General features: G+C 44.5%; 2 protein-coding genes across 3 annotated transcripts in view; one reads left to right on the top strand and one right to left on the bottom strand.

The window, feature by feature from the left end:
* The window catches only part of LOC127449799 (interferon-induced very large GTPase 1-like), a 56840-nt gene extending 42528 nt beyond the window's left edge, over window positions 1-14312 (bottom strand). The window contains exon 1 of one of the 2 annotated variants that reach the window (XM_051713352.1): window positions 14234-14312. The gene's annotated coding sequence lies outside the window, so the exon portion shown is untranslated. The remainder of the gene's footprint in view (window positions 1-14233) is intronic. The other variant, XM_051713351.1, reaches the window with a different exon arrangement.
* Window positions 1-16390, top strand: part of LOC127449901 (von Willebrand factor A domain-containing protein 7-like) — a 230368-nt gene that overhangs the window by 27467 nt on the left and 186511 nt on the right. The gene's annotated exons all lie outside the window — the stretch shown is intronic.

Here is a 16390-nt window from a genome sequence, read left to right as displayed (position 1 = left end):
TTTAAACAAGGCTTGTTTAAAGGAGGACGCTCAGTATACTGCAGCCTTCAAAGGACGCGTCCTACCTAGCATGCAGCTTTCGAAATGAGACACAGCTTGTGTTATTTTCCATTTTTGTTGTTGGCCAACATGTTTGTATTTGGACCTGGTTGAAACTGTTTTTTGCATTTTAAGAAGAACTGAAATTTTTGTTGGACTCTGGAATTTAATCACTTATTACTTAATTTGTACTCACTCACTCTATGGGATATTTACAAATATATACACTAACGTGCTGTTGTTATACCAGTCTCCTGTCCGCATTTTCAGCTGTTAGAGATTAAAATATTGAGCACTGTTAAAGCATTTATTTACCTAAATTGTGTAGGGCTTTACTGGTTGTTTAGATCAGTGTTACTATCAGAAATAATTAATAATTATTTCTGTAGTTATTAATTAATATTTAAATTAATCAATTGAATCTAACTCATTAAAACCTCATATGGGGCTCCAGTAAATGTAGTGTGCTACGTTTGGTTATTAGCAATAATTAATAATTATCAAAGTTAATTATTAATTATTAAAATCAATAGAACATTGATGAGAATCAATGTTAGCTTTTTTAATCCTTTAAATCAACAATTATCAAAGATAATTGTTAATTGTTAACATCGATGAAACATTAATTAAAATTAACACTAATTGATAATTATCAATTATCAAAAATCAACAGAATATTAATAAGGATTAACATTGACGGGACACCGCCCTGGAATCAGGGACTAATAACCAGATAGTAAAACAGTCTCAATATTAGATTGTTTTCTTAGGAAAATCGACATCCGAAGAATATCGATTTTCGGGAAAAAAACAATGAATGAAGGCTTGAATCCGAGCACTGACATCCCGCCAGCATGACACAGGCATATGCAAAACAAACCAAAACACTTCTCTTTGTAATATAAACAAAGTTTATTTATGCAGTAATATCAATTAATAATTAATACAATGCAGTCAATAAACTTCCGACTTACAACTACAAACTAAACAGTGATATGATTAGATATGGAAACTAAAATAATCTTATAACACATGAAGGTGTGTGTGTGTGTGTGTGTGTGTGTGTGTGTGTGTAAGGAGGGATGCACACAAAGTGGCGGATGTGACTCTCGTGGAGAGTATGTCACGCGAGACTTCCGGCCAGGGAATATGACCGCGAATGGGGGCGGAGAGAAACCAGTCAATGGCGTCTACCAGTTACCGCGTGTATTCGCTTGTACGATAGCTTAGGGACAAAGCTGGGCTTTAGCATTAAGCTATCTAGGAGCCAAAAATGTGTGCCAGAATGTTTGTGAGGGGTCGCGTGCGTGTGTGTGTGTGTGTGTGTGGTTAGTACGAGAGAGAGGGAAGTGACGGCCCTAAAGCCGATTTCGCGATCGTGGGAGAGAAAGCAGCTGTTAGTTCATCGCTCAGAGACGCGGTGGACAGCTCGTAAACAGTCCCGCGTTCTTTGACTCTTTAATGGATGAACTCAGTTTACCTGTCTCACCCGCGATGGCAGAATTGCACAACAGTCCAATTTGGTTGGACCACAATACCGTAAAACAAATTTGTGATAATTAATACCCTGAGTATTAATAATGAGCGGACATGGCGGTCCGTAAACTGTACAAGCAAAAACCTTGAAACACAAGAATAACACATTATAATATTCTATTTGTGCCCAGACGTAAACCTGTTACTTGTATCGCATGAGGACACAGGTAGAATGTGTTTTCCTCCGTCCTTTAACTCCGACCCGGTTCCTTGAGGCTTGGGTGATGACGGGAGGCCGTTTCCTCGCTCTGTTGGCGGGCGGTAAGGCTGTTGATTCTCCTTTAGTGAGCAAGGCTTCATGGGATTTGTAGTCTGTTTTGGACTCCCTTTGTTTGATTTTGGCGCGATTTTTATCAGTAAGATTTAGGACTTGGTGTGTGGGGGCTGAGTTAGGTTTTAAGACTGTGTAAGGCCTGCCTTTGTCTTCTATCTGAATACATGAGGCCCAACAATTGGCATAATTGTTTCATTATGTTCTTTCCATGTTGCTGATGCATTCTGAGGAGTAAATAATCTGTTTTTATGTGAGTGAGATGAGTAAAGAGCTCTGTTGCATATTTATGTACTCATGTATTTTGCTGCGAGAACGGACTCCCAAACCATATTCTCTTTTATAATGCCTGGATAATATAACACAAGGTACAGTGATATAAATACACATGGAATAATGTACATTAATAACAGTAGGCAGTGTTGTATAATGCATCCTTTTGTCATACTTGAGTAAAAGTAAAGATACCTTCATGGAAACTGACTCAAGTAAAAGTTAAAGTAGCTCATGAGAAAATTACTTAAGTAAAAGTATTAAAGTAACTGATATTCAATTTACTTAAGTATCAAAAGTACAGGTAAATTGCATAAATTATGGAACAGTTCATTAAACCCATGGCAACTTATTTGATTGGTGGTGCTCATCATTTACTTGCCCTCATGCCATCCCAGATGTGTATGACTTTCTTTCATCTGCAGAACACAAAGATTTTAGAAGAATATTTCAGCTCTATTAGTTAATTCAATGCAAGTGAATGGTGGCTATTTCAGGCTACAAAAAGCACATTAAGGGAGCATAAAGTTATCCATACTACTACAGTGGTTAAATCCATGTCCTCTGAAGCAATTCAGCTGGTTCTGTTTGAAAACAAACCAAACTGTAACTCATTTTCACTGTATTTTCAAGCTTGATTTCACTTTCTAGTGCTTGATGCATGCGTAGAGCCCTAGGTGGCGCTATAGGAAGTGTAATCGAACTTGAAATCCTGATCGCCAAGAAGACTGTTAATGTCAAAATTTATAGTCAAAAAAGGAGTTATTTTTTGGTCTATTTTCACCCAAAAACCAATTTGATCCGTTCAGAAGACATTGATGAAACCACTGGAGTCTTATGGATTACTCTCATGCTGCATGTATGTGCTTTTTGGAGCTTTAAAGGTCTGGCCACTACTGACCTACATAACTGCGATATTCTTCTGAAAATCTTTTGTGTGTGTGTGTGTGTGTGTGTGTGTTTTGCAGAAGAAAAAAAAAATTAAAGTCATACGCAGTTCGGACTCAAGATGGCGCCGAGTATGGCTGCTGCGTTGCGAGCTCCGACACAACATAGCAATGTTTTGTTTGTTTTGTTCACAATTCTTATGTTTTTTGTCTTGGATGTTGTCTGCCTTATTGTCTACGACAGACAAACACTTTTGGACATTGGTTCAGCGATCTCACACCGAAAACCGGACTTCAAATTCCTCAATGCCAACCCGCTGTTTACAAACACGCAAGCGGAGCCCTTTGTCTGGGCAGCACAGCCGCGGAAACGCAGGAGAATAAGGGGCAAATGTTCAGTCTCTGGATAACAAGCTCTGCGAGCTGAAAGCGTGGATCTCTTTCCAATGAGAGATGAGGGACTGCCGCATTATCTGCCTAACAGAAACTTGGATGTCTGCGGAGATTCCAGACTCAGCCATTGAACCCGCGGGGTTCTCCGTGCACCGAGCAGACAGAGCGAAAGACCTCTCAGGTAAAACTAGAGGAGGTGGTGTATGTTTTATGATCAACAAATCCTGGTGTGATCAGAGGAACGTACATTCTATCAAGTCTTTCTGTTCTCCTGATCTGGAATTTCTTATGCTTCTGTGTCGACCATTCTGGCTACCGAGGGAATTCACAGCAGTCATTATCACTGCTGTGTACATCCCCCCACAAGCCGACACAGACCGGGCACTCAAGGAACTGTATGGGAGTATAAGTGAGCAGGAAACCGCGCACCCTGAGGCCGCGTTCATTGTGACTTTAATAAAGCCAGTTTAAAATCAGTCGCACCAAAATATCACCAGCACATTAGTTTCAACACACGAGGGGACCGGGCTTTGGACCATTGCTACTCTCCGTTCCGGGATGGCTACAAATCCCTCCCCCGCCCACCATTTGGCAAATCGGACCACTCTTCCATTCTGCTTCTGCCCGCTTACAGGCAGAAATTGAAACAGGAAGCACCCACCCTCAGAACGATCCAGTGCTGGTCAGACCAATCAGACTCTACGCTACAGGACTGTTTTGATCACACGGACTGGGAGATGTTCCGGTCCGCCTCTGATGACGACATCGAGCTTTACGCTGATAGCGTAATGTGTTTCATCAGAACGTGCGAAGAGGAAGTGATTCCGACCAGGACAATACGGATCTATCCGAATCAGAAGCCATGGATCAATAGCGATGTTCGCGCAGCACTTAATGTGCGGACCTCCGCTTTTAATTCCGGGAACGCGGAGGAGCATAAACAAGCCAGTTATGCCCTCCGAAAAACTATCAGAACTGCAAAACGCCAGTACAGTAGCAAGATTGAAGGACAGTTTAACACCACCAACTCTAGAAGCATGTGGCAGGGAATTAACATCATCACGGACTTTAAAGGGAATAAAAACTCCGCCATGAACACTGCTGCCTCTCTACCAGATGAGCTAAATACTTTTTATGCTCGTTTCGAAGGAAATAACACCACCCTCGTGGAGAGAGCTCTCGCGGCTGAAGCTACAGAGGTTAGTTCACTCTCCGTCTCTGTAGCGGATGTAACCCGATCCTTCCGACGGGTGAATATCCGCAAAGCCGCGGGCCAAGACGGCATTCCGGGCCGCATCATCAGAGCGTGCGCGAACCAGCTGGCTGGTGTTTTTACGGACATTTTCAACCTTTCCCTCTCTTTGTCTGTAGTCCCCACATGCTTTAAAACATCCACCATTGTGCCTGTACCAAAACAATCAAAAATAACTTGTTTAAATGACTGGCATCCTGTTGCTCTGACCCCCATCATCAGCAAATGTTTTGAGAGACTAATCAGAGATTACATCTGCTCTGTATTGCCACTCAATCTTGACCCGCTGCAGTTTGCTTACCGCAACAACCGCTCCACTGATGATACCATTGCATCTACAATACACACTGCTCTCTCCCACCTGGAAAAAAAGAACACTTATGTGAGAATGCTGTTTGTAGACTACAGCTCAGCATTCAACACCATAGTGCCCTCCAAGCTAGATGAGAAACTCCGGGCTCTGGGCTTAAACAGCTCGCTGTGCGGCTGGATCCTGGACTTCCTGTCAAGCAGACGCCAGGTGGTTAGAATAGGCAGCAACATCTCCTCATCACTAACCCTCAACACTGGAGCCCCGCAGGGCTGTGTTCTCAGCCCACTACTGTATTCCTTGTATAGACATGACTGTGTGGCAACACATAGCTCCAATGCCATCATTAAGTTTGCTGATGACACGACGGTGGTAGGTATGATCACTGACAATGATGAAACAGCCTACAGAGAGGAGGTGCACACTCTGACACACTGGTGTCAGGAGCACAACCTCTCCCTCAACGTCTGTAAGACAAAGGAGCTTGTGGTGGACTTCAGAAGAAAAGACAGAGAACACAGTCCCATCACCATCAATGGAGCACCAGTGGAGAGAGTCAGCAGCTTCAAGTTCCTGGGTGTCCACATCACTGAGGAACTCACATGGTCCGTCCACACTGAAGTTGTTGTGAAGAAGGCTCATCAGCGCCTCTTCTTCCTGAGACGGCTGAGGAAGTTTGGAATGAACTGCCACATCCTCACATGGTTCTACACCTGCACTGTAGAGAGCATCCTGACTGGCTGCATCTCCGCCTGGTACGGCAATAGCACCGCCCACAACCGCAAAGCACTGCAAAGGGTGGTGCGAACTGCCAGACACATCATCGGAGGTGAGCTTCCCTCCCTCCAGGAAATATATACAAGGCGGTGTGTGAAAAAAGCTCGGAGGATCATCAGAGACTCCAGCCACCCGAGCCACGGGCTGTTCTCACTGCTACCATCAGGTAGGCGGTATCGCAGCATCAGGACCCGCACCAGCCGACTCCATGATAGCTTCTTCCCCCAAGCAATCAGACTTCTGAACTCTTGATCTCCCACGATCAAAATACATCAGCACTGCACTTTATTACCCTTACTCTTATATCTCACACCGGACTGTCATAAATTATATTATTATTATTATATTATGTTCTCTCTTAACAACTGACTATCAACCGACAGCCTGAATGTCAATACAGTACAATACTGTACATTCTATATATATATGCTTTTTTATATATTTTTATTTTAAATTTTTATTGAATAATGTGTATCCATATAGTAAAAAAATAAAAAAATAAAAAATAAAAAAAAACAGCGTATTGTATACTGTACAGTGTATGTTATTATTTGTATATTGTTGAGTGTAATTATGTGTAAAACAGATGTTTAAATTGTGTTGTGTTAATTTGATGTTATTGTAAATTGGTATATGTCTCATCACTGTCACGACTGTTATGTTGATCGGAACTGCACCCAAGAATTTCACACACCATTGCACTTGTGTATATGGCTGTGTGACAATAAAGTGATTTGATTTGATTTGATTGATCTTGGATCGAATGAGGGTGAGAAAATTAAGAGAGAATTTTCATTTTTAAACAAACATCCCTTTAATGGTACATTCAAGTCACATCAGAATGATCATATGTATGGGATTATGGGGCCAATAAGCAACCACCCAGAACACCCTGGCAACTACATAGCAATGTGCTGAAACACAGTTAAAACAACATAACAGCATAGCAACAACCTGACAACCACCTAGAACACCCTGTCAACTGCAAAGCAATACGCAAAAAACACAGAAAACAACTTAGCAACAGCATAGTAACAACCTGGCAACCACATACTGTAGCAATGCACTAAAACACACAGCAGATCACCTTGATAACTGCATAGCATGCCCTAGCAACCATCCAGAAAACATCATGGTTACTGGTGTAACCTCCATTCCTCCAACGAGACGTTGTGTCGATGTAGTGACACTAGGGGTCACTCTTGGGAGCCCGAGACACCTCTGGTCTTTGATAAAAGGCCAATGAAAATTGGCGAATGGTATTTGCATGCAACTCCCCCGGACATACGGGTATAAAAGGAGCTGGTATGCAACCACTCATTCAGGTTTTATGCTGAGGAGCCTATATAAGGTCCAGCCATTTCAGCGGATAGTTCAGCATTGTGGCAGGAGGGACACAACGTCTCGTTCCCTCCATCAGGGAATGGAGGTTATACCAGTAACCATGACGTTCCCTATCTGTCACTCACTCGATGTTGTGTCGATGTAGTGACACTAGGGGTCCCTATACGAAATGCCACAAGGCTGAACTGTGTTACGTGAACTGGAGGTGTGTGGTGGGCAGACTTGCTGTGTGCCTCATAGCCAGCACACCAGGTCGACACGTAACCTCCCCCAACATAGTTATGAGTGTCGAACGGCCCTTTTTGGGGACAAGTCGACTACCCAAAGATAGAGACAGGCTTAACCCAGTCGTGGCCTCTTTTCCCCTTCTCTTTTTCCACTCCCTAAAAAAGAAGGGGGATTATCCGACTGGGCCACCATGTCTAGTCAGGAGGTGTCCCTCCCAAGGGGAAGACACCGCGGAGACCACACCTCGCCCAAAGAGAGGGGGAGATATTTAAGTGGAAGAATACGTCACATGGTCTTTCCAACCATGTGGAGAGCCTTCAAGGTAGATCCTGCCCAATGGGGGAGGTGTTACTACAAACATGGAGACTGGGGCAGAGGGGCTCTGCCCAAGGAAGACGCAGTTTGCCAGCAGGGAAACGAACTAGCGAAAGATATAGATTGCATGGGGTTAGCCTTACAGGGAACCGCCACATGCGGAGCACCTACCCCAGAACAGGGCTCTTAGCGCGTGTACTGGGCCGGCAGTGAGTCTCTCCGAAAACTCGACTGCCACAGGGCTCGGAGGAAGTCAACCAGGGAACAAAGTTTGTGAACACTACTGGGAATTAACGGCGCACGTCTTCAGCTCCAAGGGAGGTGGAAGGCGCTATGTGCAAGTGATACACCCGGCCAGCTATCCCTGGCTTATCCGCTTGTGTTGCGTGCCACTACCTGGGACGAAACCGGTTCCACCCGGAGGTTGTAGAACCTTGCAAAGGTGTTGGGTGTTGCCCAGCCTGCTGCTCTGCAAATGTCTGTTAGAGAGGCACCTCTGGCCAGGGCCCAAGAAGCCGCTACACCTCAGGTAGAATGGGCTCATAGCCCTAATGGGGGCGGCATGTTTTGGGCGAGATATGCCATAGTTATGGCATCAACGAGCCAGTGGGCGATCCTCTGCTTGGAGACAGCGCTTCCTTTCCGCTGTGCACCAAAGCAGACAAAGAGATGCTCAGAGACCCTAAAGCTCTGTGTGAGATCCAAATAGATGCGTAAAGCACGCACCGGACACAGCAACGACAGGGCTGGGTCTGCCTCATCCTGGGGCAGCGCTTGCAGGTTCACCACCTGGTCCCTAAAAGGGGTGGTGGGAACCTTGGTCACATTGCCCGGTCAGGGTCTCAGGATCACATGAGAGTAACCCGGACTGAACAAAGGCTCAAAGGGGGCTCTCTGTAGACCCTGAAGAACTACGGAGAGATCCCATGAGAGAACGAGGCACGGTCTGGAGGGATTCAGCCTCCTGGCGCCTCTTAGGAACCTGATGATCAGGTCGTGCTTCCCTAAGGACTTACCGTCGACTGCGTCGTGGTGTGCTGCTATGGCGGCAATGTACACCTTCAAGGTGGAGGGGGACAGCCTCCCTTCAAACCTCTCTTGCAGGAAGGAAAGTACTGATCCGACTGCACATCTCAGGGGGTCTTCGTGTTGGGAAGAACACCACTTAGTGAATAGACGCCACTTAAAGGCATACAGGCGCCTCGTAGAGGGGGCCCTAGCCTGAGTGATCGTGTCTACCACCGCGGGTGGTAGACCGCTTAGGTCTTCCACGTCCCGTCCAGGGACCAGACATGGAGATTCCAGAGGTCTGGGCGCGGGTGCCAGTGGGTGCCCCGTCCATGAGAAAGAAGGTCCTTCCTCAGGGGAATTTGCCAGGGGGAGCTGTCGTGAGGAGTGTGAGGTCTGAGAACCACGTCTGGGTTGGCCAGTAGGGTGCCACCATAATGACCTGCTCCTCGTCCTTCCTGACCTTGCACAGGGTCTGTGCAAGCAGGTTCACTGGGGGAAACGCATATTTGCGTAGGCCAGGGGGCCAGCTGTGTGCCAGCGCATCTATGCTGAGGGGAGCCTCGGTGAGGGCGTACCAGAGTGGGGAGTAGGAGGATTCTTTGGAGGCGAACAGGTCCACCTGTGCCCGTCCGAATCGACTCCAAATCAGCTGCACCACCTGAGGGTGGAGTCTCCACTCTCCCCTGAGGGAAACCTGCCGTGACAGCGCATCCACTGTAGTGTTGAGGTTGCCCGGAATATGAGTGGCTCGCAGCGACTTGAAGTGCTGCTGACTCCGGAGGAGGAGACGGCGGGCAAGTTGTGACATACAGTGAGAGTGCAGACCACCTTGGCGATTGACATATGCTACCGCTGCCATGCTGTCCATCCAAACTAACACGTGCTTGCCCTGGATCAATGGCCGGAACCTCCGCAGGGAGAGCAGAATTGCCAGTAACTCGAGGCAGTTGATGTGCCAATGCAGTCGCGGGCCAATGCAGTCACCAGCGGCTGCGTGCCCATTGCAAACAGAGCCCCAGCCCATTTTGGAGGCGTCTGTCATGACCACGACGCACCTGGAGACCAGTTCTAGAGGAACACCTGCTCGTAGAAACAAGAGGTCGGTCCAAGGGCTGAAAAGATGGTGACAGACCGATGTAATGGCCACGTGGTGTGTCCCGTGGCACCATGCCCATCTCGGGACTCGAGTCTGGAGCCAGTGCTGAAGCGACCTCATATGCATCAACCCGAGTGGGGTGGCCACCGCCGAGGACACCATATGCCCCAGGAGCCTCTGAAAAAGTTTCAGTGGAACCGCTGTTCCCTGTTTGAACGCCTTCAAACAGGTCAGCACCGACTGGATGCGCTTGTTTGTAAGGCGCGCCGTCAAGGAGACTGAGTCCAACTCCAAACCGAGAAAAGAGATGCTCTGAACCGGGAGGAGCTTGCTCTTTTCCCAGTTGTCCCAAAGCCCTAGTCAGCTGAGGTGTGAGAGCACCAGGTCCCTGTGTGCGCACAACACGTCTCGAGAGTGAGCTAGGATTAGCCAGTCGTCGAGATAGTTGAGAATGCGAATGCCCACCTCCCTTAACGGGGCAAGGGCAGCCTCTGCAATCTTCATAAAGATGCGAGGAGACAGGGACAGGCTGAAAGGGAGGACTTTGTACTGATATGCCTGACCCTCAAATGCGAACCGCAGGAAGGGTCTGTGTCGAGGAAGGATCAAGACGTGAAAGTACGCATCCTTCAGGTCTACCGCCGCGAACCAATCTTGATGCCGGATGCTCGCCAGAATGCGTCTTTGCGTCAGCATCTTGAACAGGAGTCTGTGTAAAGCCTAGTTCAGTACTCGCAGGTCCAAGATTGGCCGCAACCCACCGCCTTTTTTTGGTACGATGAAGTAGGGGCCGTAAAACCCTTTCTTCATCTCAGCTGGAGGGACAGGTTTTATCGTGGCGCTCCTGGAACACTAGTGTGGCCATCGTCTGCCCGAGAGACCGCGCCGTGACCTTCGTCACCCGGAGGGCGAGGTCGGTCGCCGAGCACAGTTCCTGCATCAAATCTGGGGCGGAACTACCCTCGTGCAGTTCTTTCAGCGCCTTGGCTTGGTGGACCTGCAGGAGAGCCATGGCGTGCAGGGCAGAGGCGGCTTGTCCAGCAGCACTGTAGGCTTTAGGGACGACGTGAGCCTACAGGGCTTGGACGGGAGCTTAGGGCGTCCACGCCAGGTGGCGGCGCTCTGCGGGCATAAGTGCACCGCGAGCGCCTTATCCACCGGGGGAATCGCCATATAGCCCTTGGCCGCCCCGCTTTCGAGGGTAGTGAGAGCAGGGGAACTGCGGAGTCGGGGCCGGGCAGTGAAAGGTGCCTCCCACGACTTCGTCAGCTCCTCATGCACTTCCGGGAAGAATGGCACTGGAGAGGGGCGTGGCTGCTTTGAGCGGCGCCGCGAGCCCAGAAACCAATCATCAAGCCGCGAGGGTTCAGGGGAGAGTGGAGGGTTCCACTCTAACCCGACGCTCGCGGCCGCCCGGGAAGGCATGTCCGTCATTTCGGGATCGGCCTGTGACTGGGCGATCGTCCCCGAAGGGGGAAGCCCAGCTGAGGCTTCTGCGTCAGACTGGACAAGCCCGCTCTCCGATGCTGCGCTCGAGAGCTCATCATCTTCGCGAGCTCCGAACAAGAAGCCAGACTCGCCGTGAGACGAGCCGGTGAACTCATCCGGAAGCCCAATTGGGGCAGACGAGCGTGCTGGGGAATGGGAGGTCCGCGGGGGGATACCCGGCAGAGACAATCCCATTGGGGTCCCCAAATCGTCCCCAGTGCTAGCCGCGCTGGCCTCATACCCGTAGGTACAAGGTCCGAGGCATTTCTTACGAAAGCAAGCCGCGACCGCAACGTTGCCATGGTTATGTTCTCACAGTGAGAACATGAACCATTCACAAACGCTGCTTCTGATCATGACCATCCGAAGTTGAGAGATAACGACCGCAACCAGGAATAACACACAATCGGAAAGGCATCTTTAAAAAGACGCGTCTTTAAAAAGACGTTCCGTGTGTGCGCTCTTTTAGAGAAATATATACTCTTTTAGAGGGGAAAAATGCTCTTTCAGAAAATATACTCTCTAGTTTTTCTGCCGAAGCACCCAGGCGTTCTCTGCAGTGCACCAGTGCAGAGGAGGGAGAAGCCGCTGAAATGCGCCGTCAGATCCAGCAGAGGTGAATGAACAGTGATATTCAGCACAATGAGCATGACCGTTCGGCTCCGAAGAGAAAATCTGAATGAGTGGTTGCATACCAGCTCCTTTTATACCCATATGTTCGGGGGAGTGGCATGCAAATACCACTCACCTATTTTCATTGGCCTTTTATTAAAGACCAGAGGTGTCTCGGGCCCACAAGAGTGACCCCTAGTGTCACTACATCGACACAACGTCGAGTGAGTGACAGATAGGGAACCCTAGTTACCACATACTGTAGCATAAATGTGCTACAAAGCAAATATAACACTTTAGCAACCACCAGAAAACTAGTTTTGCTTCGGCAAAGACCATTCACATCTTCATAAAATATAAAAATAAATATTGTTGGACATTTTCATGAGTGCTGGTATTTATTCATACACATCATATCTTGTTTAAATGTAAAATGTAAACGCATGTGATTGACTTTTATATGATCAGGTCTCCTGGAAAGGCAGGAGACTGATCGCAAATAACATTCATAATGTTTAAGCCTAAACTCAGTAGCAGATTTAGGCATGGGCGACATGTGCCGTCGCCCAGGGGCATCTTGCGGGGGCGGCACGAGGCACCCCCACAGAGGCACTGTGGTGTTCAGTCGCAAAAGTAACGAAAGGGTCTGGAGAAATTTATCGGAGTAAAAGTGTCAATTTTCTCTTCAAAATGTAGTAAAGTGAAAGTAAAAGTCCAAAGAAATATTTATACTCAAGTACAAATATTAAAAACTGTACTTAAGTACAGTAACAAAGTATTTGTACTTCGTTACTATACACCTCTGACACAGGCTGTAGTATAAAATAGGATGCATAATATTAAAAATAATATAAAAGAAAACACTGCTCACTGTCTTTTCTTTATTTAAATTATTGCAATAATTTGTTATATTATCCTTGCAATAAAAATAGCAGTGTGGTTCTGCAATTAATTTTTTCTACTGTAAAACATTACATGTAACAAGTCCTTTTATGGAATATTTTACTACGAGCTTAGTGCAAACGAGTTGCCGAACCTCACTGCTATTTTTAATGTCATGCACAGTGATATAGCCTACATATTATAAAATGTAATTCTCTGGAAAAATGAAAAAAACTCATCTCATTGGTCAAAAAATCTCAGACCGCTCTCTGTCAAAAAAACTAAATAATTTGGATTTTCGGAAGACAGTTTGTAAGATGTGAATAGCGCAATAAGTTAACTTTCTCAAAAGTACTTGCGTTACTGGACTGACACCATTAACGATAGGATAATCAGAAACGTATTACCAGCTGTAAACAGAGTCTTAAAATGATTGCAGCCAGAGCTAGGGAATGCTGTAGAACGACTTCCGGCAAAAGTTCCACCCACATTCATTTCCCCAGTAAGACCCCCAGGAATAAGGTGGATAAGAACAAAACCATTCAAACTACTAAATAAATTTAAACTCATACAGAAAAAGCATACTTGGTCAAATCAACCATAAGACCTCAAAGCATCTCTACCCATACATATCTGTAAAACTCTAGTAGTATTAAACAGTAAATCAGCAGACAGCAAAAACAACAAAGACACTTTATGAGTATCAAGTCATTATTCCAGACTTCTTTTGCTTAGATGTAGATCAAGGTGCTGATACAGTCCTACAGGTTTTGCAGTCCGTTGAAATGAATGAAGTCTGCTCTCTTATTTTAATAAATCACATGACAATCAGGAAACTGCAGTGGTTATTTCACTCACCTTTGTTTTAAAATGTCCATAAAACTTCTAATTTGTTAATTCAAACCATTTTTACACACATTGTTAAAGATTACAGGTATACTGATTTGTTAATGCAATGAATTAATTATTTTTACACTTACAGTATATAGTGCTTTTCTGATACTGCACTCACAGCACTTTACATAGAGACCAGGGGACTCTCCTCAACCACCACAAATCAATTAGTAAAATGTTTCTTCACCATGAACTGCAAAACAGTCATAGTGAAGAAAAAATGTATGATTCTGATCTAAGACCTCCTGTCAGGATAATGGCTTCTTTCCTGAAGCCATCAGTCTTGTCAATACTGATTCAGCAATATTGTTTTATTTTATCTTACTTTACATTTTACTGTTGATACTTTTTTTCTTCATGCAACATATTTACACACTATATTCAGTCCCCCAGTCTGCTCTTGCTATTACTGCCAATTGTCAAGTAATGCCACATGTTATGTTAGAAACCTGCCAGTCTGATCTGCATCACCAAGTGTACTTTGTAATATTCTTGTGCAGATAATGAAGGCCAATTCTACTCTATCCCTGCTGTGGTAAATACAGTGGTTTTGATTATTATATATTAACATATTAAGACACTAAAAATTGAATAACTAATAAAATCACATGCAACATAGACAAACCTTTGTGTGAAGTCTCTCGTGTGTGTGTGTGTGTGTGTGTGTGTGTCATCTCTCCGTCTCCTGAATTTGAAATAGCAAATGAAAGTTCTCTGCTGGTTTTTATATAAACGCCTAAAAATGAGTTCCTTGAAATCACATGACCTATCAGAAACTGAAAGTGTAGGTACAATGTCTTGTGGTACAATGTTCTTGTATGAATATACATTTTTTTGTTAGTATTGTACAGTTTCTCTACATAGAAGTACCAGACAAGGGTGTCCATTATCCCCACTGTATTTGAGATCGCTATAGAACCTTTGCTGCAAACAGTTAGGTCATCTCCTTTGATTGCTGATAGGCGAACATAAAATTAGTTTATATGCTGACAACATTCTATTGTTTTTAAGTGAACCTGAAATCTCTGCTCCTCTGCTTATACAGCTGGTTGATATGTTTAGTAAATTTTCAGGCTATAAGATGTATTAGTCTGAAGCAATGCCACTAGGCAGCCTTAAACAAGTACCCAATACTTCGCCTCCCTTCCCTTTTAAATGGTCACCTTTAGGACTCAAATATTTGGGTATTTATATCCCTCCTAAGTTCAATCAGATGTTTCATGCAAATTTTGCACCCTTATTAGCAAAAATTAGGCAAGATCTTCAAAGATGGTGTTTTTTACCTGTTTCTTGGTTGGGTCGAATATCATTAATAAGAAATGTATTTTGTGCCCAGATTATTATACCTTATCCAAATGATCCTAATTTTTTTACTTGAATTTTAAGAATAATGATAGTTATACAATGTTACTACTATAATATAATAATAAATACTTATAAAGCCTCATATGTCAAGCATTGTAAGCAATCATTCTTATTTCCAAAATTATTCTAAGGCTCTTAACATTTCTGTTTTGAGAAATACAGAATATTTGTTTGTTATTTTATGACTACATTTACTTTGGTAGTGGTTGCTGTTTTGAGATGTGATAGGATGAAAATTGTTGGCTACAGTGACTAAAAGTGTGAATAAGAGGAGTAAGACAATTGCTGTAAAATTGCTGTCCAGTGTTTTATGAACACATACATGTTCCACACTCAAAAAAACAAAACAAAGAAAAGTTCTTTAAAAGGTTCTTTACAGGCAGGGTTGGGAGTGTTACTTTTAAAATATATTCCACATGTTACGACCCAGGTTTGAGACCATCATAAAAAGCTGTAAAAAAAAAAAAAAGAAAAGAAAAAAGAGGAAAACCAGTCGCAATGGCCATAGAAAAGTTTATTTACAAATAAAAATGAAAACAAAGCAACTATAAATGTAACATATGCAAAACTTAAACAAGGACAGTGAGCTGACTGAATTAAACTGTAAAGTAACTAAAGAGTTAAGAAACCTTCCTAACCCCTGAAAAACAAAACAAAGAAACAAATCTTCCGGGTCCACTTTCTTACCTACTCTTGCTATGTAGGCTGCTTTAACTAAACGAAGGAAAAAAACTCACCATCCTCCCGATAAAGTAAAAAGAAAAGAAATCAAAAACAAAATCAAACAAATACAGGAGTAGGTTTTCTGGGGCAGCAACTCCATGCAGTGCAGCTAACATTCTTAAATAGGCAGAGTTCAGTTGTTGCCAGTTACCAGACTCCACCCCCATCCAACTGGCAGCCTCACACAAAGGGAAAACAAAACAAGAGAGCAGGGGGGTATTCCAAAAAGGAAAGTTAACTTACCTTAACAATAAACCCTGATCTCTCGGTTGATTAACCCATGCATCGCTTACTCACTTTTCTTGGTTCCAGAATACCAGTTCTGGCTTAGTTCACTCGACTGTGAGTTTGTGCACAATCACAGTGAACTCAGAAAGGCATTCTCAGCACCATGGAAACAGACGCTAAGAAGAAATGCCTGCCATATTTAAGTGACGTGGAGCATGAAGTTTTGAATTATTTCGTCTTCACTTGTAATAGCGATAGGAGCTGCATTGGTTTAGGACTGAGAGTTTTCTTGACAGAATGTATACAGAATTAATGCATGAAATTTAAACTATAAAGTTTTACTGCACTTGTAAAAGCTTAATTCAACATTAATATTAGACTTCTCTCACCTACATTATTGTTTAATAGGTCGACTGTTATTGTTCATTATTTGTTTGCACTGAACTTCATAATAGGTATTAACATT

The sequence above is a fragment of the Myxocyprinus asiaticus genome, chromosome 13 (genome assembly GCF_019703515.2).
Source record: "Myxocyprinus asiaticus isolate MX2 ecotype Aquarium Trade chromosome 13, UBuf_Myxa_2, whole genome shotgun sequence".
Lineage (NCBI taxonomy): Eukaryota > Metazoa > Chordata > Actinopteri > Cypriniformes > Catostomidae > Myxocyprinus > Myxocyprinus asiaticus.
This window is presented reverse-complemented; position numbering and strand designations above follow the sequence as displayed.